We start from the raw sequence: 8,434 nt of genomic DNA on the forward strand, positions 1-8,434 counted from the left end.
TCGTTATTGATGTTGGGAAAAATATTACTTTGCCCCGGTTCGACTATTTATCGGCCTTTATCTTTTGATTCGATATTGTCTTCCGCTATTCGGTCGCCAGGGCTAAATAACTCGACGAACGAGTTAAAAAAGAAAGAACGTAAATTATGGCCGTCGGTATGAAACTACATGGGATTTTTAATTCTCTGTTCAAACATAAATACGCCAGATTCTGATAACAATGTTTTGTCAGTCTTTGCGTTATGACGAGGTAATTAAATCTGTTTTATGTCTCTATATACCCACAGTATGCTTCGCAGTATCATTTATATTAAAATATAGCCGCGAATAGAATTCAAACGGAGCCTAAATCGAGATTTCTTTCACTCTTTGAATATCATAATGAGAGCATTGGAAATTTTTATGTGTTATGTGTATCACGTACACTTTGTATATTCCGTACATTTAAATTTCTCATAAATGTATAAAAATCCGCAGTTTAATCATTACTTTTGTATTTAAAATGTTTAAGTATATCAGAAATTATAGATAAATAATAAATCGTTGTACTGCAGTATTTTTGTTACGATAGAAATACATCTGGACAAAATTAAGTAAGTGTCCAGGCAGTTTCGAATACTGCTCTACCTCTGTGCACGATTGAACCACATTGCATCACGCAATAAAAAGCACGCCACCGTTTTCATCTGGCTGTCTTCTGCGGTTTCATTCATCGCACATAAGCCCGCAATTTGTTAGTCTGCGGGTGCAATTTTGTCCTTTCATTGCGCTACTCTCTTCAAGACGGTGTAGTAGCGACCGTATTCCTTTTTTTTTTCTCTCTTGTCGACGAAACAATTTCAGGCAGGGCTTTACACCGATTTACGCGGTTGAGGGACCGGCGCCTCTCTCGACGGGTTCGGCTCGGCTATTCCGCAGTGCAGTCCAATACCGTGGATCCCCGGAATTATACGAAGAAGGAGGAACTATTTATCAGGCACGTATACCGGGACAGGCGTCCTCTGCGTAATCCAGCAGGGAACACGAGAGAAGCGGACAAGTTGCCATTGTTCCAACAGCTCGAAACTCCGCGAACTCGTGGATCTCCGACTCCGCTTGCAGCCATCGTCCTTCCATCCCGCTGTTTCCGTTGGCTTTGCCCAGTCCCATTGTGTCCCATTCCTCGGATGGCAGGACCAATAGACTGAGATATAGGGTCGTCGTACGAGCAGCTTGACACGACTAGCCCAAACGGAACCAAAGACCGCGAATCCAGCTGATGTTCTTGTTTCGAGGCTACCGCTGCTGAATACCGCCACTTTGCCGCTTAATCGTGGTCTTCGTCTTCATATTGTCTTCGCATAAATGGCAGATTCCTCTGGTAAACCTTCGAAATGCCACGCAATTCGTGATACCAGATGTCGGCAATCCCGATTATCACGATAAATCGCGCAATTGTCTTTTTAAAGAGTCGCCATATCGGAACAACGAGCAATGGCCTGGCCATGAAGGAATTTCGGGGCAAGCCGCTTCTATTCCGACGAGCAGGCTAATAATGTTGTCGGAATAGCTACCGGCACGGGTCGAAAGATTTAAGTAGTTGGCTACTTCGGATTGATCCAAGGCTGGTAATATTTTCTATCGTTATTAATTCAGATATCGAGAACAGATCGATTTAGTAATATATCTTAAATCTTTTAGAAGAAACGAAAATACTTTTGAAAATTTATTTTGAAAGCAGACATGGAAGAAATCTAATCACATCACCTTGAAGATTCTCTCAAACTATATCGTCTACGAGGAAAATATTTGTTGATTTAACAAAAACCATACAGGTGTCTTATTCGCGTCATTGTAATTTCCTTATTCCTATTTTGCCTCTTAAAACTTTTGTCGAAATCAATATTTTGAGTTTTTATAAGCTTTCTCCGTATTCCCATCGAGGAAAGCTTTACTTTATTCAGATAATAACAATAAAAATAAACAATAATTCTATTATCTAATCGTTCAATTACCATTGCACGATATAAGAGTTTGTTTCAAGATTTATTACCCAATTCGTCCAACTGGCGTATGTATCTTACTGAATAGTTCCCTGAACAATCCAATTTCGCCAGTAGGTCAATCAATTTACATGATTTGTTTCGAGGAAGATAGCCTTAACTAAATTGTATTGTACTGAAGTTTGCTCAAAATGTAAACACAAGTGCTTACCTTGTTAAGGTTTCCGAGCCATTGATTTATCATGGAACCAACAAATCTTATAATTGCTTTCGCTTATAGCAGGTAATTAGCAAACATATAGCGTATAGTCGATACATTTCTATACTTATCAGCAAATTTTATTTTTTTTCATCTGATTTATTTTCGTATCACGAAATATAAATAATATAATAATATAATATTAGAATTTAGTATACACGTAGTACACATAAAAGTACAAGGACATTGATTTTAATATGTCAGATATGGCAAAGATTTAATGCCATAGAAATTTAATGAAAGACTGTAGCAATTTTAGCGAACGATTGTCGCAACCTACGATTCAAATGGCTTTTAAGCGTACTGCCGTAATCATAAGCGCGACTATATCAATGGCTGTTGCCGTTTAACACGTTAATTCATGACTGTGATATATATTGGCTACACCGCTTCCACTTACAATTACAGGCTTCGAATAGTTAACAGTTAATACCGCTGTGAAATAAGGTTATTCTGCAGTGCAGTGTTCATGTTAGAACACGTGGAAAAATGTATTCCCAAAGGTCGATTCGTTTCACGCAAAGCTTTTTCCACCTTAATTGTTTCGAACGTACGTATCGTGTGCTGTTTTGAAAATACACGCGTTCCACGCGATAAAGTAACCGAAGGTAGGAACATTCCCACCGTGTCTGTTCCCATGTCGAATACACGCACTGTCGTTCGTTTGACAAAGTGATCGTAAACGTGAACACACTTTTATTGTGCGTACAAAGCAAACGCGTCAAGTTGGTGTGATTCCCAAAGGTCTTAGCCTTCCACTAATGCATACCTGAACTTTACCGGTAGGGTAACGAGAAACGTCAGGGAAACGGAGCTTTGTCAGCGATCTATTTACTCTGATCTTAACATAAACGAATGGAAGTCGAATCTTGTCGATGTTAGTAGACAATTCAATATTAGAATTCGTATAGTTTCGTTTTCATAAATAAAAGATCGCAAGAAGATCAATATTTCGTTAATTAAAAGAAAAATATTAAAGTCAAGTATGATACAAGGTCTTTTATTATTATTATTATTATACTGATGATACCTTTACTATTTTCCGTATAATCGGAAAGTTTAGAAAATCTACGTTTGCTTTGATTCAATTAATTACGACAAGAGATTTCACAGATACGCCTGTAAGAACTGTATGGGATAGAGGAACTTCAGTACGACTGAGAAGAAACTTTTGCCGCGAGAATAATTGATCTTGCTAGACGTGGAAGACGAATGATCGTCGAAGTCCGACTATTGAAAAACCTAAGAAACGCTGACAAAGGAGGGAATTTTTCAATGAAATTCAATTAGTCCGACAATTCGAGGATATCTTCGCACATCTTTCTTTATAAATGATTTGAGTGCCCAATAAAACTCCTTGAATAATGATTACATTAAATTCAAGAAAACATTGCATTAAGTAAAAATAGAAGGAATCAACTCTATCATAGATGATATTCGTAGCCATCGTATGCAGTGACTTTCAAAATTGTTGCAACATCGTTTGAGACTGAACAGCTTCTTAAAAATTGAACCGCGTGACTTTGGTCTTTTTTTGAGAAGTTAGAAGCATTAATTTACTAGACGACGTATATGACAATGTTCTAAAAATTACAATTGGTCGGAAACGCGAAGAAAAAAGTAAAAATAGCATTTTCAACTTTCGTTATCTGAACTTGTAATGAAAATTTCAACAACGCATTTTCCACAATTATATCAATTATATATTGCTTGCAACGAATATTTGCAGGTCACTGGGTTCGACGAAGAAATTATCATTTTAATTCTATATTTTCACATATTCCATCTTACATTGCGATCCTTAATTTTTTATATTTTCATAGGATGAAAAAAATGAAACTCTAGTTCAAGTTAAACGATACAGCAGGGTGAGCATTACAGAACGAAACTTATCTCGGGGGAATAATCGATCCTAAGTAGAAACAAAAGGTCGTACGGTGTTCCGAGGTCGAGATCATGGAAAATTATTCCACGTAGCGTCTGGTAGGACGAAAGATATTTCAAACACGACGACCGACTCTTGGTCAAGTTTTTCAATTACGAAATACACGTGTCCAGGACGTGCACGGAAGAGATATAATTGAAGGAAGACCAGGCTGGATGAAATGATCGATTATCATGCGTTGTTGAGCAACCGTCGCTCACTCCGGAGTCTCCAATTACATCTTTATCGGACAGAGCCATACCTACGCGCCATCATACGATACATCATCTTTCCGCTGCTAACTCATAAGACGAAGTTTCGAGGTTGAGCAAAGATTTATGCCAGTTGGCTCGAGCGACGGAACGAACTCGCAACATGTTTCTCTCGAGTTTTCCTTTCTCGATTCGAGCATCGTGCGAGTTCATCGAAGAAATCATTCCTCGCACAGTTGTTGGCTGAATAGCCTCTCCTTGGGACCATCGACTATTTTTCGTTGGAATTTCTTTCGTCGAGAGGAAGTCAAAGATTGTTAAAGTCACTTGATCTTAACGATAGCTATTGTGTTTTTGTGTCTTCCTTTCTCTTTGATATGATAATTAGAAGTGGAGCTTAAATGAGAGACGATTAATGTAAATGAAGTGTAACTGTTGAATAATGGTGGTTACTAAATTTAAATAAATGATTATTCCGATTTATTTCGCTCATTTACAATCTGATTTTCTCCGTTATATCATAAGAATACGCGCTATATCGTATATTCTTAATAAAAAGTGGAAAATAAAAAGTTGATGTATTTTTAGGAATCACGACAATCGATACGACGATTACGCCATACAATTGATTTCATTCCTCATTACAGTACTTCTAAATGATTCTTCTTTCTTTAAGTCCATTGTATCAACTTTCATTTAAACGGTAAGTCATACTCTATAAAGGAACAGTCGCGCGTAATTTACCAAAATTCCTCCACTAAATTATGAACAACGACAAGGTATCGTAAGAAGATCCAACTACTTGATTTTTTCTAAAAATATCTCTTCTTTACACTCTGCGTGTCAAACAGGTTATCGTACACGAAAACGGCTATTTTGCGATTGTTGTGCATCTATTTACTGATTGCGATCAGTATGCGTAGAAGAATGATGTACATTACCATCGAGAACAAATTAAAGGAATGGCAAGGGGGTCTGGAAAGGAAAGTATAAAGAATCGCATTCAGATTTCATTTGTTTTTCAACACGATTTCTCCATGCTGCTGCGGCCTGTGCACGATTCATTTTCCTCTGATACGAAATTCCTTCTTCCCTCTGTGTCGACAAAATGCACCACGAGCAAGATATTCGTTCAGGAATTTGATAGATGCGAAATGTACGAGCAACGTGAACCAACGAAGAAGCGTTTTGGTTTTACTTTTATTCGCAACGAATTCTCGTCTCGGCTGTGGTTTTAGTATACAGGAAGCTTCGAAATTCTAGATGTGGAATTAGTTAGTGTCGCAGAAAATATGAATTACGAAATGATAAATAGATGGAATTCACATAATAAAAATACTAGTATATTTTTTATAATTTCTTTTATATTATATTAGGTGTAAGGATCTTATTCGTATTTCTTTAAAAGAGCGTCACATTCGTATGATTTATTCAATCAACGATGTATACATTATTTTGTTCTACTATCCTTTGCAAATGGACTGAGTAACTTTTTATTCCATCGTTTCCAAAAGTTTGATTTTTTTATTAGATGAAAAATCCAATATGTATACATATATTTTTAAATTCTTTAAATTATATAACGATTATTTGCTGACAAAATTTTCTAAATACTGAAATAATTGATATCCCAATATGAATAGTACAGTAAGTATTTGTCATCAGATAATATCAAATATCGTAAACTCCAACGAAATATTATAATTATAGTTAGGATAATAAATATTCACTAAAATTTTGTCAGTCCTTTTATCGCCACTAGCTACCATTTTCTCTATTTGTAATTCTAAAATTACTTACATACGGCAAATGAAATTTAAACGTTGGGGAAGATTTCATACTGTATGCAACACCGGTTGTTTGAAGATTAACGTGCCGCTTTCAACAAGTTTATGAAGCAGGATCGCCCCAACAGAGTTTCCCTGTCCTACAAGGTAAAAATATATAACATACGTTTTCCACTTTACCAGAACGAAATTTTACTTTTCTCTGTGTCGAAGTTAAAAGATCACTTTAAATATTATTATCTAAAGCAAGTCATTAATAGGAAGAAACTTGTTAATAGTGCATTGAAATTGAATATTCGACTCGCTGATGTACTCGTCTATTAAATATTATTACTAGAATTAATTACGATAGTTCCCTTACATATTTGGAAAGAGTTTCCTAACAATTACAAAAGCTAATATTAAGCCAATATTTCTAAAATAAAACGATTCCACCAAAGTTTATCTCTTACGTGATTGCACGATGGCTTTGAAGAACAAACTTTAACGATAATAAAAACAATACTCTCTGTCGATCTTTTTATTCGCAATTTTCTAACTAAACGACATCTTACTAAAATTAAACAAACTTCTATCGTATATTTACGAACTTTAGAGTATCTACTCATTTTCCATTTATAACATCATGTACATGCTTTAAGATGAGTCTGCCTCGACTAAAATTTCCTGACAAACTCTTTTTACTGAAACTGTTCGATGAACCCTCGTTGTCGTCAAAAAATTGTCAACGACGCTAATTGTGGCGCGATTCAACGCACGAGGCGGCTCGTTCACGCGCTCGCTGAACCACGTCGAATCCGCGAGGAGAGTAGATCAAACGAATGGGGCTACCGCGTCATTTTGAGTCCGTCTAGATGCATGCATTTCAGATTATGCACTCCGCTGCAACGCTGCCAGCGATCGTCGGCACAGAGGTGCTTCCATGACTCATCTTCATCCATGATGGGCGACATTTTCTGTGGCTTCAATTCGCCTTAACAATGGCGGGTACGCGTGAGCACCGCTGAGGTAATCTAGACTCTATTGCTACTATCAGGAGCGGCGATCAGGGTTGCTTGTTTCTCTTTGAACCAACCGGGTCAACTGGTTGCAGTGTCAACACGCCGGAAGTGCTCCTATAACGGTCCCCTTCACGAGCCTCATACTCTCCTTTACGTCATCCTACTCTTGCAATCTCCTTTTCTTCATCCTACCGCGCCTATCGTCCAATGCCGAGCCATCATCGTTGCACAGACGAAGCTTTTTTGCCGGGATATTTTTTTCAACGAACCGCCGCATGCCTTCGCTCAGCATAAATTTTCAGTAAGCGTATTAAGCCTTTACGCTTTTAGGTTGCGTCAAATTTACAGTTTTATGTCTTCTATTTTTATTACATGCCATATGCTCGCGAAAGTATTTGAGTACATGAGAAGCAGAAATAAAAGTAAAATTAGAAATAGAGAAAAGAGTGACAGAAGTAAATAGAAGTAGGACTAGTGTTGTATCGATATCATAGTGTTGTATAAATGTACTTGAATATAATAAATAGTTCTAACGAATACGATTTATACAATAATTTATGTGAAGCTCGTATAATGTACCAAGAACGTCGGAAATATCACAACAAAGGTATGTATGGATAAATTACACGGTCTGAATAATTATTTGAACACGTAGGTAACTCGTTATGGTTAGGAATACCTCGAACCGACGCGGAGGCGTTGAAAAATTTACGGACTGCAAGATTAATGTTCGCATAAATGGGAAAAAGAAGTAGGCGGAAAACACGCTTGTACAGCGATGCGAAGTGTTTTATCAAGTTGTATGCTTTTAGACAAGGGATGAGCAACCGAAGAACTCGTAGTAAGCTCTGTGAGTCTGAACGATTCGCTGGCAAGTGTTCTTAGACTATCTCTGTTCCCAGTCCCCTGTGACAAGCGATTTGACTTCTCGAAAGTAAATATCCCAACAACCGGACGATGCGGTAAGTTAAAAGTGGCTATCTTTATGGTTGCACCGCACCAACGATTCAAGATCGTATTTATCAAGAAATTTAATGAATTTTCCTTTGAAAATCTACTTATTTCGTCGAATCTCGTTAAATGCAAATCAGACGTTTGTATCGATTGTCGCGAATGCTGAAAACTTTTTGAACAATCTAATATTTTGTTTGAAACTGGTCAAAGCTGCTAAAGAACAAAATTCTTCTACAATATCTGTTAGTAACGAAAATAATGATGATGTTTGAATGGAAGGTTTTTTTATATCGTTCCTAAGATTATATGATCTCA

The 8,434-nt window shown here is 37.0% G+C and overlaps 1 long non-coding RNA gene across 1 annotated transcript; it reads left to right on the forward strand.

The window, feature by feature from the left end:
• Positions 1–2,522: 2,522 nt before the first annotated feature.
• On the forward strand, positions 2,523–4,860 carry LOC126921689 (uncharacterized). The gene is made up of 2 exons (XR_007712512.1): positions 2,523–3,118; positions 3,355–4,860. It is a non-coding gene; the product is annotated as an uncharacterized LOC126921689 (long non-coding RNA).
• Positions 4,861–8,434: the final 3,574 nt, after the last annotated feature.

Source organism: Bombus affinis, chromosome 11 (assembly GCF_024516045.1).
Source record: "Bombus affinis isolate iyBomAffi1 chromosome 11, iyBomAffi1.2, whole genome shotgun sequence".
Taxonomy (NCBI): Eukaryota; Metazoa; Arthropoda; class Insecta; order Hymenoptera; family Apidae; genus Bombus; species Bombus affinis.